Source organism: Arachis duranensis, chromosome 3 (assembly GCF_000817695.3).
Source record: "Arachis duranensis cultivar V14167 chromosome 3, aradu.V14167.gnm2.J7QH, whole genome shotgun sequence".
NCBI classification, from domain to species: Eukaryota; Viridiplantae; Streptophyta; class Magnoliopsida; order Fabales; family Fabaceae; genus Arachis; species Arachis duranensis.
The window spans coordinates 122,504,686-122,521,659 of NC_029774.3; the positions used below are offsets into that span (position 1 = coordinate 122,504,686).

The 16,974-nt window shown below is 30.6% G+C and overlaps 1 pseudogene; it reads right to left on the reverse strand.

Moving 5' to 3' along the window:
• Positions 1 to 4,001: 4,001 nt before the first annotated feature.
• LOC107480935 (uncharacterized) lies at positions 4,002 to 5,351 on the reverse strand (annotated as a pseudogene).
• Positions 5,352 to 16,974: the final 11,623 nt, after the last annotated feature.

The window sequence follows — 16,974 nt, forward strand, 5'->3', positions numbered from 1 at the left end:
AGTAAATAATGTAAATCTATCTCTCACTCAGTAAAATCCTTCATTCGCATCCATTATTTACTCCATGCGCCAACTTTGTCTTTCCTTTTAATAGACAAAATAAATAAATAAATAACTAGATTCCACGTCAATTGAATTTCTTAACATTTTAATTTCCTCAAATTTTTAAATAATCTTATTAAGATCACTACACCACATCTGGCAAATAACAGTAGTTATGCAATCGATTAGCAGCGACAAATAGATAGCAGCGGTTGATAAACCTGAAAAATAGGATGCGGTTAAACCTTTAACAGCGATTAATTGTAATAGCTGGTATAACCGCTGCTAAATGGTATTTTACAGCGGTTCTATCCGCTACAAAATGGTAAGTAGGATTGCTTGAAAATGGCAGTGGTTGTTAACCGCTACAAAATACCATATGTTGAGAAGTTCTATTAAGATATAGTCGCGAATTAAAAACCGCTGTCAAATGTAGAGTTACACTTTTTTTTTAAATCCGAATTAATAATAATATATGTCAATTCTTTTATTCCTTATACGTTCTTCTACTAAGTTGTTTTAATTTATTAAAATAACCAACAACCAATCAAACTAAAATACACAAAATTTAACAAAAATATATATGCAGAAGTGAAGAATTATAATAGTAATTTGAATTCAGTGCCTCAATATCTGTCAACCACAGATAAATAGTCACCAAAAATAAAAAACTACAAATAAATATCTCAAATGTCATTAGGACAGTGAACAATTAAAAAGTATTCAAATTCCAATATTGATCATTCAGATTATTAGTGCCAGCACATCATCTTGCATAGGATGAGATCGGTGCACTTTCCAAAAAATCTAGATCTGCAGCTATTTCAGGTGGCAAATTACCTCCTTGTTGCTGGATTATGTATCTTAACAAATTTTTCATTGTCTGCATTTTTGCCTTCTCTTCTACCACCTCTGCCTCAATTCTTTGTCTCTTTGCCTTTTCCACTGCTGTCGCTACCTTGAGTTCTGCTGCCTCCGTCTTAAGGTTTACAATCTCCATCTGATACTCCTCAATCTGCACAATAATTTAATGAATTATTTTTTACGTAACACAAAATTAAAAATTTATTTAATGCATTAAGTTGCAGTGTTTGAAACATGTTTTTCATAAAAAAAAATAGCGAGGACTAGAATAGATTTAACAATAGAATGTTTAAATAAAAAAATTCAAATTAAAAATAATATTACAGCGGTTGAAAGAAAATTGCTACAAAAAAGTATCTAAACATATTTGCCAACTTGATATTTTGCGGCGATTACAGCAAAATCGCTGCAAAATGAGAGCTTTCGGTAGCCTCTTTCAAATCTGCCACAAAAACCATTGGCAGATTCTATTTAATTGTGGTTGAAAAATACCGCTGCTAAATATTCACCGCTATCTGCCGATTTTCTTGTAGATAGAGTTTGATATTTACTCAACTCTTTAAGTGTAAATAACAAGATCATACCTAACATCTACAACATGAAATTTCTTGGACTATATGACAACCATGACTTGTTCAAAATGGTGTGGAAGCATATCTTTATTTTTCTTTTAAATATATTAAGACGGTTAATTACTTCTATATTTACTATATATGGCTCAATAGCAAAGTTGTGTGATTATTTCTTTATTATATAAACGAAAATATCAAATATCTGAACTGACTAGTTACTTTCAGATTGCAACTCCCAACTTATATTCATACTTTGATGGCATCTAATTAGTGTGTAATTATCGTAACGAACTAATTTTTTGTATTATATGTAGCATAATTATAATTATATGGTAAATTGATTACCCTAATTAAGAATATTAGGTAGGTGTGCTGATCGAAACTGACGATGCTCGTGACTATAATTAATCATGTGTGTCAAATAACTAAGTATTGAAACTAGCTATGGTAGGGTTCTTTAATGGTGATAACAATTTTGCTAGGTGAGAATTCGATTCAAAATAAGAGTAATAATCCTAAGCTTAGGTTACTTAGCTTGTTTGGTAGCCTGGTACATTCTACGATCCTTAGCTAACACTGTTGGATGAATTATGAAATAGGTCATAACTCATAAGTTTGTTTTCCTAAAAGAAGTTTATCATCATAAAATTCAATCATTTTTTAACTTATTTAATATTTATTCAAAATATATTGATCCGGTCACAATTATAACTTGGTCTAAACTGTCCACGTATAGCTTGGCTTAACGATTTATATTACGTTATAATAAGTCGATTACCACTCAATACATTATACATTGGTATTAAGATTTATATAATTGGAGAAAAGGGCTAAATTGATCATAAATATATTTGGTAAGTATTTAATTGGACATGTTAGGTATTATATATGTTATTAGTTAACATTTTATATTATTAACCATTGACGATAATTGTTAATGGAGTGACGAAAGGATAAAAATGATTAATTTGTAATCTTTGATAAATCGGGTACATTTTAAACCCAATCCTGCTTCATGTCGTTAGAGAAAACCCGCCTCAATCAGAACACTAGAAAACTACTTATTACAGATGGATATTTCCGACAGATTTTATTCCACGAAAATATGGACAGATTTTACGAGGAAATTTTTGTTGGAAACAAAGAAAAATGAATTAGAATAAATTACAAATAGAAAAGAGAATCCGTCGATAATTCTGTCGGAAAAATTAGTTTTTTTTTTGTGGAAAATAGTTACCGACGGAAAATTCGTCTGTAATTAAATAAAAAAAACGTTGCGTTTTATAAAATTATTACTTAAAATATTCCGTCAAAAATACTAAAGTAAACATTTGGCCTTACGAGCTCCCCTCATTTCACATATCTCTTCCCTATGTTTCCAACCCATCCCCTTCAAATGCTCTAACGGGGTGCCTCTCAGTCTTGCACTGCCATCACGTCGAACCTCCATTGCACTGAACTTCCATTGCCCCGAAATTCCGTCACACCCCCTTCCCGGCTCTTCTCTGTGTGTTGTTCGTGTCGTTCCCTTTCGAACCCTAATGTGCATTTCCTCGCCACCGGCCCACCGTCTTCGTCGCCTCCGTCCTCATCCTCTTCACCTTCTCCTGCGCTCACTCTTTCTACCTTTCCGGCGTCGCCCCTCAAGATTTTATAAAACGACAGCACCGATCGCTCATTCAACGGCATTAACCACTCACCAATGGCGTCTGCCGAGCAGCCACTGAAGAAGAAAAAGCATTACAACACTCTCTCGGAATCCCAACCGCCGCTGGCACTATCCGAAGAAGTTCCACCACTGCCTTCACCGCCACAATGTCTTCAAACCCTAGTTGGTCCGCCTACTTCTTCTCCTCTGCCTCTATCACAGGATGAGATCGTCACCAAGCTCTTCTTGTCAAAGAAGGAAGGTGCTTTCATCCATGGCCTTGAATAGAGCTTCTTCGCTTTCATCAATGCTTCCAGAGGTAAACACTACTAAACAGCACTTCATAATTCATTCTCTATCTTTTTGGAGTGTATAAATTCACTACAAGAAAAACACACATTCAGGTACACTTGAAAAGTGTAGCCAAAAGTGAAAAAAAATGATGCCTTAGGCTACGACTACGCTTTTTGGAGTGATTCCTATTCGGCCGTTGCCTATTCTCAAAGGCTACGCTTTTCTGCACCAAGGGCTACGCTTTTGGCTTTTGAGAATAGGCTACGCTTTTCAAGTGATGCTGTCCAAGACCAAAGGCTACGCTTTTCTTTTGTACAACATAATATTTAATAATATGATTATATATATAATTATGTATTTTTAATTAAATAAATTAAATATTATAAAATAAAAATAAATACACAATTATATTAAACTAAAAAATATTCTAGCAAAAGACAGCAAATACATTCTAAAGATTCACAAGCACTGTAATGTTACAATATATTAGTACATAAAACAATAGATCTAACTATTCAATTGAACAATCATTCAACAATAGAGTAAAAAAAAATGAAACATGTCTAAACTACTACTTTCTATGTATCAATGAATATAAAGAGGATTACAAATTATTGTTGTATTTTGATATACTGGATTCGCACAATGCTTGCTCCTCTATTTCAGGATATCTCGAATCTTTCTTGGCGGTACTTTTATTTGATGCTACTGCAGCCATCTATCAAAAGAATCACTAGTTGAGTTCTACAACAACAATATCAGAAAAGTTAGTTTAGTTCATACCTCTTCAGATCGCGTTATCATGCTTGGAGGACTAACAGCTAAATAAGCATAAGCCATTAACTCCAATGGCCAACCAGTAATCTGTATTGGAAAACATTGAGATCTGACCAAAAATAGAACAAAATAAGTTGGTAACAATTAAAATTAAAAGTATTCATCGGAATGATATCTTAAAGGCATATCATATAATATAAAGTCATCAAGAAAGAGTAAGAAACGAAAGGTTATGGGCTTATGGCCATTATGAAAATAGAAGTTATATCAGTAAATAAATAAAATTCTAAAAAATAACGAATTTGCTTAAAAAAATGGTAGTACATTTAGTTATTTTTCATTAGTGTTCCACAGTTCAAAAATGAATATTTTGGACGTTACTTTGTCATGGGAAAAGCTATTATGTAAATTAGAAAATGTCAAATAACTACGGATCAAACTAGAATTGTTTTGGAAATATCTTATTGAAAATGAAGGAACTTCAACCATATACAAATGGTGGTAAAATTTTGGAGTTCTAGGTACTCACCCTGATAATCCATACTTCTTCAAGAGTTCTAATTTCTCCTTGTAGGATTAATCAAATTTCTTGAGTGACACTGACAACTCAACTGAATCACAAGGATTGGCGCCTTCCCTTGGAACAAACCCATACGATAATAGAAGCTCCCCCTTTGATTTTTTTCCATATGAAAGGAACACCTAGGTAGTATGATACAAGCAGTCAAATCTAATCTTTGGACTTAACGCTTAAACTACTCCGATGATGCCATACTGGTGAAAAATATCATGATCAAATAAAGCTTTAATCAATTAATAGCTTATCATTTTGTTTGGAACTTGTTTACTTTGTGCTAACTTTATCCTAGATAACAAATTCAAATCTTTCAATCTATGTTTACCTGCTTACCTGGTTGATATGGCCGATCTGTAGTAAAGACAATTCCCTTTGATAAATTATCATAATCCAAAAAGGTATCCACCTAAACCAGTGAAAAGAAACTGGAGTTAGAAAATTTCATGGGCAAAATCATAATAAGAAAATTTCTTTGGAATAGACCGTACATACTCCTAATATTATAAATCGTACCCTCAAAACAGTTAAACAGAGTAGGTAGAACAACCCTTAATACTAAACCACCAAGCAACCCCATTTATTAGGATGACCAACCAAAAGACAGATCCAAGCTAACACTTGTGCATTTTAAGTAATTCAGAAAAAAGAGAAAAAAGTCACACACACACACACACACACATATCCTTCAGAATACCAGAAAATCAGAATCCAGATTTCATAACCATAATAAAAAAAAACTATATGAGAATTATATGGAAGCATAACAGCAATAAAAAATGTCTATATATAGATTCTGTTTACCCTGGTTGATTGGCTTGTTTCTGAAATGCTACATATATCTCAGTTAATAAAACATATCACATTCTAAATAATCATCACCCTAATCAAAAGAAAGTACAGACCTCAATGAGAAAATAAAGATAGGTACCTAATGGTAACTTCATCCCAGCCTTAGTGATTTCATAAGGGATAGTAGATGGATTTTTTGTTACAAACAATTGCCGGGGAACTCCAACCTTGCCTAAAATCAAAAGCCACACACACACATATCCTTCGGAATCAAAAGTGATCAGAAGCACTAATAAAAATTAAATAAGCAAGAGTAATCAAAAGCACTAATAATATGCCTTATAATAAAAAATAATATGCATAATAAACTAAATTCACTAATGAAACCAGCAAGAGTGATCAGAAGCACTAATGAAGCAGAGTAGTTTTTTAAGTTAGAATATTGAATTTAAAATTACCATGTTAAAAAGACTACTCTAACCACCATATTTAGAATGAATTAGCTCAAGAGAGTATCCTGAAACGACTAAAACGGATCATCAAGGGACACCACATTTAGTATGTAATTTCTCATTGTGTAACTGAATGCCTTCCTTTATTTAAACCTAGGAATTCTAATGATGCGCCATCTTCCAATCTAATTGGTTATTACAATAGTTGACAAATTGCAATGAGCCACGAAAATACTGCAGCATATATAATCCACATGCAACAAAAATAATTAACATGAAATCAGTAAACTACTCTAGACAAATGAATAATAGTCCCCATTAGTACTTGATTTTTGTTTATTAGAACATTACCATTTACCACTACAAAGTAAATTGTGCTGATTAAGAACGCAACAATCATTCACATACATATCCAAGAATCAAGCAGTTGATTGGTCAATAAGCATACTCAATGGAAAGGTTTCTGCCATTTAATCACCAAATACAACTAAAATCAATATCTAACTATTCTAACCCTTACCTCTTTGTTGATCAAATACACAAGACTTGTCCTTGTTTTTCTCTTGAGCCCAAACCTTAACCGTTCCAAGAACCAGAATTTTGGTTACATTTCACAAGGCCATTTGAACAAATTAAACACATAGGAGAGAACATCACTCACCTATCTTTGCTTGTGGTGGTAGTTGTGTTAACAGAAATTGAATAAACTGAAAAAAATGGAGCAAGAGAAGTATCAGAATTTTGAATTAGAGGAGAAAAGAAAGAAGATGAAGTCGCTGTCCTCACCTAGCAAAGAAACTCGAAGAACAGTTGGGTGAGTGGAACGCAGCTCCCTCTTAAGCTTCAGTCAGCTCCCTCCTTGGCCATCATCTCTTTCTCTTGGTGCTATGGTTGATGAAGAGCCAAAAACTTGAAGAACGCTCCTGTTTTTGCTCCCTTGTGCTTTGGCTATTCCTCTGTTCCTTGCGCTCTCTCTATTGTCTGTGAATTCATGAGGGAGACAGACAGAGAATGGCCCTCCATTCCTCCTCTGATTTCTGAACATGAAATCTTGTTGACCCTGCCATTCAATATTCAATATTAGGGCAATCACTTGATAAACTTTGACTTCACTAGTTCACTAGTTCACCATCTACACCCACATTTAGATCCTTCTGCAACTCACATGATTAGTACGACCATTGATATACTTATGAACAATACTTATCTTCAAGAAATGGAAAAGAGCTGCAATAGGGGACTGAACTGACCACTTAGAATTTAGAAACATGCAAGATTACAGCTCTTGAATCAAATTCCTTCCTATCAAGTTCTACAATGATCAGAATTTGAAACTAATCGACACTAACTTCTGAAACTAAAATAACTGTTATAACATATGCTAGTCTAATAGATATAGTGCAGCAAATTGTCAAAATCTGAAACAAACTAGAATATTTGAGCTGTGACTCTAATGCCAAGTTATAGAAATCTATTCCAAAACAAAAAGCTGGAGCAATAATGATTTCTTTAAAGATATCCAAAGCCTAATGTCTAACAAGAGTGCCATTCAACTCTTGGTCAGTTTAGATAACTGCAAGAGTGTGATTAGAACATTAACATACCTTAACTGCAAGTTCTCCAATAGCCCAGCATGCATTATTTACTATTGAAATAGCCTCTAAAAAGAAAGAAAGAATCAATGTTATTTAGATTTAACATAAAATTTTTAGTACATGTCCTCTAATTATTGCTTTTCTCTTAAACAATACTATTCAGATTTAGAATAAATGTCATCACTCTCTGTTATTCAGATTCACATCACCAATAGGAGCAATTATAAGTTACACAGCAACAACACCAACAATTAAATCACAATAACACAATAAAAATAAGAAAAAAATAATAACAGACAGAATTCAAACTCAGATGAGGGCCAGAACTCAAACCGAGTTGAGGGAGAGGGAGCAGTGGAGCACAGGAAATGGAATTGGAACAGACAGCGGCTGTGGAACAGAAGCGACGTAATGCGACGATAAAGACGAGCTGCGACGGCGTTGGAGCAGTGGGAGTGGGGACGGCGGTTGGACCAGATTTGACGGCAGCGACATAGCTTGAAGAAGAGAGCAGTGGCTAGGGTTTTTCTTTGAGAGAGAAGAGCTTCAATGTCTCGGTGAGTGGTGAGCGAAGGTGAGAAGACGAAGGAGAAGGGCGACGGTGAGTGGGGTGAGCAAAGGTGAAGACGAAGGAGAAGGGCGACGGTGAGTGGTGGTTAGCGAAGGTGAGTGGTGGTGGCGTGAAGCTTTCTGAAAGAGAGGGAGCAAGGCACAGATTTCTGAAGGAGGAGGGCTTCTGAAAAGAAAAACAAAATTCATTAAGTATACATGAATATATTAAAAAACACTTCAAAAGCGCACCCAAAATTTAACAAATAGGCTACCCTCTAAAAGCGTCTTCTTTGATACGAAAACTGAACCTATAGATATCAACCTACGGCTACGCTTTATAAATGATTTCTATAATACCTAAGGCTACGCTTTTTAAATGATACTGCATTTGTGTATCCTTTTCTCTTATAAAAAGGCAACACAGAGAAAAGCGTAGCCTATTCATAGAATAGGCTACGCTTTTCAAATGTAGCTTAAAAAAGTGTGGCTAAATGGGTATTTTTCTTGTAGTGATTTGAAATCAAGGTTAATGAATTTGAGTTTGTTGAATGCAATATTGTAATGTGATTGATTGTGATGGAATTCTGGCTTGTGGATAAATTTGTCTACTTTGTTGTTGTTTGCATTTGTCCTAAGATGTTGTCTCTATAACTACCTATATTGTGCTAACTTAAAACTCTGTCTTTGGAGAGAGTGTTGTTTTAAGAGGGGTGATTTTATTTCTTTTCTATTCATCATTTAGTTGCTTCAAATGTATATGCACAGAATCCTTTTAATAATAATTTATTCATAGTTTCATTTTTGTTCTTGAGCTGAAAATGGTGCTAGAAGCCTAAAAAGGTTCTTGAGCTAAAGATGATTAATCAATTTGGTGCTGAATGCTGATGTGTGATTTTTTCATTTTGAATGTGTTGGTTTATATCTTTTTATTTTTTGGTTTATTAGATTCTCAGGTGAAGAGGGGGGAATTTGTTTTGTGGGTTTATTCCATTAGATTATTGTGAGAAGAAGTTGAAATCTTTGAACTTTGGAGGGTTTTCTTGACTGTTGAATGATTACAACTTTGCAAGCCATGCAAACCAAGAGTGCTTTGAGTGCTGAGAAGGGTAAGGGAAACAAACTATGTTAGTTACTTGTTTACTGCATTATTCTGCTAATGTGAATGATAAGTTAAAAAGATCTGCTTTGTTATTTTTTTGGGTATGAAGTAATTGTGTATTGCATGAATTTATTGAGTATGTGACTAGTCACTCACTTTTTGATTAGTAGAAATATCAAATTGTGGTTTTGTTGATGGACATTGCTTACTTCTTCTTTGCATTGAAACATGTGGTGTAGGAAGCAAATTGACTAGTTGATGAAAGGGTTTTCAAATTAGTCCTATTTTCTAGCTAGACGTTTGCATTAAAACACATCTTTTTATGAGCATGTGCTTAGAATAGGATTTATGTGTAGGATTCACATACAAACACCTCCATTCCAGTTTGTTATTGAGTGACATTTAGTGAGGCAGTGTAACCAACATACTTTCTTGATTTTATTGAGTGAAAGTACTTTCAAGAACTCTCCAATGATCTCTATGAAGGCAGCTATTGCTTCATCGCTATAGTAAAGAGAAATTTTCGTAAATTAACCCATCATTAAGAATTTGAATGAAAGAAATATTCTATGCAATAAGCATTGTGTACCATCTAAATAAAGAAGCATAAGCATAGCATAATTATATACACATCAAATAATGAAAAAACACTCCTGACATTTCAAATGCTAAAAAAAATTTGTTCATGCATATGAGCATCTTCTTACATAAGTTGTATACTTCCAAAATAGAGGGATGGGATTTCGAAAAAGAAGGGACATGAGAGACATATCTCTACTGTTCTATTGTTTTCATGCCTATAACTGATAAATTTAGTATGGTTGAACAATACACTGTGTTTATGTTTTGAATTATAGTTGATGTATCAATACACGTTGTTGATGTATGATTGTTACTTATTATTATTGTTAATGTATCAATACACTTTATTTATGTTTTGAATTATATTGACTTGCTTATTTATAGTACTTTTCTTTTAGTTTGATATTACGATGAACTTGTTTAAATTTATATTTATTTTGTATGAAATCAGGTTTATTTATGAAAAAATCTAAAAAATGTTGTTTTACCTTACTAACAGACTTACGGACGAATTTTCCGTCTGTATTCAGAGTTGAAAATGCTTTTTCAGACTCTAATTACCGATAAAAAATATGTCGAAAAACCGGACGGTTTAATCGAAATTGAAGTGACTATTATCGAAAAAAATTTGTCGGTAAATTACCGACAAAAAATCTGTCGAAAAACTGATAATTTTTTGGCGAAATGGGGGACCATTACCAAGAAAAATTCTGTTGGTAACGGAGAAAAATCCGTACCGATAAAAAAAAATTTGTCGGTAAATAATTTTCGACGAGACTTTTACAAAAAGACATAATCCGTCGATAATTTTTTCGGTAACAAAAATTCGTCGATAAAAAAGACTAAATCTGTCTGTAAATTCATCTACAATAAATAATTTTCTTAATGTGATGTCTCGCGTTGAATTAAATAATTATCCACTTCAATTAAGTAGCGACAGATTGAATATCCACGATTCAAATATTGTTGCCACCTCCTAAGGAACATATTAAAGATAGAGGTATGTTATTGAGTACTGAGATATAGATCACTAAGATTTTCAGTTCTATATATATTAAATTTATAAAATAACTCCAAAATACAACTTCTTACCACCTATTTATTAAATAGCCACCATCAGTTAGCTTCATTGTTCGGTCACTAGTCATTCATTTCATAGCTTACAACTAGTGGACCATTTTAGGCGCGCCGGGGAGTGGGGGGATTGATTATTGATAGACAACTAATTTTCTGTAACTTAACCCCTCCGATTAGAATTAATTATTTTCAGTAAAGAATGAAAAAACCTTTAATTGCAAGTTTATGATATATATAAATGCGGTATGGTCGTGTATCTTGTTTGCACTTGCGCGCACGCTACTTAATATGTATTAATTAAAATGTTTACATTTGAAGGAATACGAGTTCAAATTTTTAGGTATACCAGCAATGTCTCTGAATTGGGACCATAAAATATGGAGGGAACATATCATATCCATGACCATGTGCATGATGAATGAAGCATCACATGGGTGCACTAATATACATACATATATAATTCTCCAACATCAAATCACTCCCCCTTTGTACGAACCCAACCTGATGAGAGATAGAAGAGGCCCTTCCCTTCAAATCTTCAATTCCTGATTTTTGGGTCCCAAAACATATATATTAAAGCATAGCAATGCAAGGACATATGAATGTATGCATATATAGTTGAGTGAGGCAACACTTTATTCTAATCAATGAATGATGAGGAAGCAGCAATGTCCACTTTATTAGAGCAGGCCATTGCTTATCCCAAACTATCCCCACATTCATGCCCTTCCATGTGATTTTGCTCAACCTTTGGGTCCCTTATATATATAGCTTCTCCTTATATATATATATGCCAGCTCCATCAAAAGTTCACCTAAAGTCTCAAATTTTAACTTCACATATACATCATCACTTTTCTCTTTTGTAAATAACAAGATCAATGTATGTGCATGTCATCATCATTTCGCTTCCTTTCTTTTTATTTAAATTTGTTTGAGAGTTAATTGAGAACATAAAATTTTAGACAGTTATATATTCTTCAAAATATATTTAATATAAAAAAATTAAAGATTAATAAATTTTAATTTATATTAGTCAATATTTTTAATCAACAGTCTAATATATTTAATTTAATAATTTAATATTATATTTTTAGCTAATATTTTTAAATGTTATTAGTTAAACCGTTAGTCAAAAATAATATATTGTGTTGACTTTATAATGTTGGAATTCTTGAATTCTTTAATCTCTAAGACCATTTATAATAAATCATTAAAAAATATACGAGAGATTCGTGAACATGATTTAAAGAGCTGAATTTGATTCTTGTGTTTCTTTGATCTTCCTCGACCAAAATTTACTAATTATTATTTTAGGTTGAATAACAACTCTTTGATAGGGTAAGAGTTGTAAGATAATTTTGGTATATTAAAGACCAAAATTCTAGAGCTATATTTATACTTGGCTATGAATTTCCATTGTATCTTAAAGGCCCATATAAAATAAAATATTTAGTTTTATTCTCATTTAAATTTAAATTAAAAATAACAATAACTTATTTCATTTAGTATAAATAAGATCATTTATATAAGTCATATATTATGAAATAGCTAATGTGATTATAATTAATAATATGTATTGTCCATAAATAAATTAAAAAATTATATTTTTTAACAATTTTTCATTTAAATTATGCATATATATTTTTTAGAAATAATTATATCTTACAAATTTTATGTATGCATTTAAATATTATTTCTTGATTATTTTAATAATTTAATCTATCTCATATATCGGTTATAAACTTATTGTAACTTTTATATTAGGATTAAAGTTTATGTAATTAGAAAAATAAATTAAATATTTTACCCCCACTCTGTGTATACCTGTATGTACATAAACTACTGCTTATGAGTATGAGTGATACATGCTGTGCCCGCTGAAAATAGCAAATTAAGTTCATGCTGCCACCAGAAAATCTTATATGCTTATCTTATATCAGTTTGACAGGTCACGATTGGATCACTTTTGATCTTCAGGATTGTTAACTTGTCCGCTAAGGGGTCCACTATACGAATTTGTTCCATATATGTACTGTTATTCTTTTCGAAAACTCCACAATTAACTGATCAAATATATAGTAGTTGAGACTAGAATTTATTATATTTAATTAAGCATGACTTTCAAATTAGCCAATCAATAAACTTGGGATACTAGGTGTTACGGCCGAGCACTCGCACCGAGTTTGATTCATGCTTCAGCTCACTAGAAGGGTCACACCAAAATCAGGATCATAGCTCACGAAAATAAGAGAATAAGTGAATGATGTTTTTATAAATCTACTCACAGAAAACTATAAATATTAGGGATAAAGATTTTTAAAAATATCTTTACCAACTTTAATCTTTATATCTTTTAAATATTAAAATAATTATTCTTTAGGTACAGATCATTTTTCAATATAAATTCATACAAATTATTTATATTTAGGCGAACTTCTCACCAACACCACCTCTTCTTTTCCTTTTTTTTTTAATTAAAATTTCTTTTTCTCTTTTATTTTTCTCCTTCTCCTCCATTATCTTTATCATCATGATTATCATCGTTATAGTCATCGTTGTCGTCTTCTTCTTCTTATACATATCGTTGTTATCGTAAAATTTTTACCATATTGATGACGTTGCCTGATTCAAAATTAAAGAAAATATTTTGTATATTTCTAGCAAAATTTCAATGTAGAAATTCTGAATCTGAATTGTTATTGTGATGAATATGTTCTATTCTCGTTTTGGTGTATTTTAGAAATATTTCGATATATTTTTATTCTGATAAATGTTGCATAATTCAAAACTCTTTTTTTCTTCTTCCTCATCTCATGCTACTGCTTCTTCTTTTTTATTATCATCATCATCTTTTTTTTTGTCTTGTTTTACCTTTTCAAATTTCTTCTTGTTTTACTCTCTTAACAAGAATAAAAACAAAAAAATCAAATAAAGAAGAAGAAAAAACACACAATGCTGCAAAATTACTTGAAAGATGATGAACCTACATTCATTCAACTAAAAGAAAGAAAGAAATAAGAAAAAAATGCATTAAAAAAAATATTTGTGTATTTGTAGCAAAATTACTATGTAGGAGTTCTAAATCTGAATTGTTATTGTGATAAATCTGTTCCATTCTCATTTCAGTGTATTATGAAAATATTGTGGTGTATTTTAAAAATATTTTGGTGTATTTTTATTATGATAAATTTTACATAATTTAAAATTCTTCCTCTTTCTCTTTCTCTTGCTCTTCCTCATCTTCTACTACTGCTTCTTCTTTTTTTCATTATTATCATCTTTTTTTTATTCATCTTTTTTTTCTTATTTTACCTCCTCAAATTTCTTCTTGTTTTACTCTCTTAACAAGAATCAAAATAAAAAAAAATCAAACAAAGAAGAAGAAAAAACAAATAATGTTGCAAAATTACTTGGAAGCGGATGAACCTATATTCATTCAACTAAAAGAAAGAAAGAAATAAGAAAAAAAGAAGAAAAAATGCATTAAAAAAATATTTTTGTGCACTTGTAGCAAATTTCGATGTAGGAGTTTTGAATCTGAATTGTTATTGTGATGAATCTGTTCCATTCTTGTTTCGGTGTATCTTAAAAATATTGCAGTGTATTTTAGAAATATTTTGGTGTATTTTTATTTTGATAAGTTTTGCATAATTCAAAACTCTTTCTCTTTCTTCTCCTCATTTTCTACGGCTGCTTCTTCTTCATCTTCTTATTTCATATTCTTATAATTTTTCTTGGGAAGAAAAAATCAAACAAAGAAAAAAAATACATAATGTTACAAAATTAATAAAAAGAGGTGGAGAAAAAAAATGCAACAACAATAATAGTAATAAAAAAAACGATGATGAGGATGAAACACGCGAAGAAAAAGGAGGAAAAAAAACACAAAAAAGAAGGAAGATGAAGAGAATGAGAAATGCGGGATACAAATATTAGAGAAGGAACGACGTGATTTTATGCGCGCATTATGTAAGTGGGTTTTGTTAGATTAGGGTTAACTTGTATGAAGTTGTATGTCAAAAATACTTGTATGTATAATGAGACTGATATTAAAATAATTTGATCGAGAGAATTTTTACAAGTATATTCTATACTCTCTCTATCCGATATTAATTAGTAGTTTTCATCTTATTCATTAAATTTTACTGTAAATAATTCTTCAAAGTAATTTATATAAACTATATATTAAAATACGAAATTTACATAAAAAAATATGCAAACTAATGACGGTAAAGCACGAATGTTGTAATAATTGGTATGGCAAGGTTGGCTAATTGGTTAAGTGTATGTTTCTCGACAAGACATGGAGATAACTATGTCGATGTTCTTCCTCTTCATAATGAGTTTAGCACGTGGTTGGATTGATTATGTTAAAATTTGGAAATCTAATAATAAACCACATGGATCCTCAAAATCTGGTCATATATGCCTCTTGACTTTGTGTTGTGTTATGTTATACTCATCCAACAATTAACTTAATTGGACTTTATCTGTATGTGTAGTTGTAGTTGCTTTACTTTCATATCCCGTTGACTTGCTATTAACCCTGTCCGAAACACGTGAAATGCATGGTTGAATTATATTCCACGTTTTATTTTTGGATATAAGGTCGTCATAGACTCATAGTCATAGAAAGTCAAATATACCATGACTTGAGATCATTATTGCAATCTACTATATAAGTTCGAATGAATATATAGTTTTTTCTCCCTCACATACATGCATTACTTCAAATAAAGTATATATGAGAGCTTAGATTAATGATTGCTCATAATTTTTTATAAGATATATCTTTTTTTAATTCACTATTAAATCACAATAAAATATAATGAATATCATTTATAATAAATTTAACTAAAATCGAATGTCAGAAAATTTTGAGGATTAGCATATTTTAGTAATTTTAGTTAGTAAATGATAACACAAATATTAAATTATTTTTAATAAATAAATTTTATTAATTTATATGTATAAATTCTAATAAATATAAATATAAATTATGTTAATTTGTGTATATAAATTCTTATAATATAAGTATAAATTATATATTTTATAAATGTGTATTTTTTATAAATATAAATATAAATTATTATTGATTAAATGTTGACTAAAAATAATAATATTTAATAATTATATAATATTGCTGTATATATAAAAAATTTTGGACATTCTATTATTTTTATGCATACCCAATTAGCAATTACACATGGTTCACTCGTTCTACACACAGGAATAATTTTTGGTTGGGTCTCATCTCAAGTCTAGTTTTAAAAGTAATTTTTTTGAGTTTTTGATTTATAAAAAGTATTAATATTAATGTTTGGTATAATTTTTAAAGTTAAATAATAACTATCTAAAAAGTTATTTAGGAGTTTATAAAGAAGTTAAAAAAATAATTTTTTTGTAATACTATTATTTTTTATTACATTTCTATAAAATAAGTACTTTTAGAACTAAAAACTTAAATACAAAATAACTATAGTCATTTCTTGTTTAAATTATTTTATCAAAAAGAGCTTAATTAAACTGTTTACCCAAACTGATTCTAAGTCTTCTCGTAACGTTAATGATCAAACAAGTTAAAAAGGATAAAGTTTAAGTTCTTTGATGTTTAGCAACTTTTTTTTCTAAACGTAGATGTGATTTTGCATCCTAAAAACGCGTTCACTTGAAATAAGAAATTGTAGTTATTCACTTAACGTGCATTTAGGTTTGTTGCTGGTGATTATTGATTTTAATAATTTTTTCATAATTTTTTTATCATTTTTAATACTTTCTTTTATAGTTTGATTTTTTATTTCTTTTTTATTAAATTTTTTATCGTAATTTTGTTATAATATGAATTATTGATTTTATTAAAAAGGACAAAATAAATAAAAAACTGATCATACATAACAATAGAGTCATAAGTAATAAAATTTTATCATCCAAATTAATATTAAATAAAAAATACTAAGAGTATTAAAATAATTATAGAATATTTTTTTTGTTTGATATTATAAAATTTATCATTGTAATTCTTATGCACTGTTTATTATTCTAATTTTTTTAT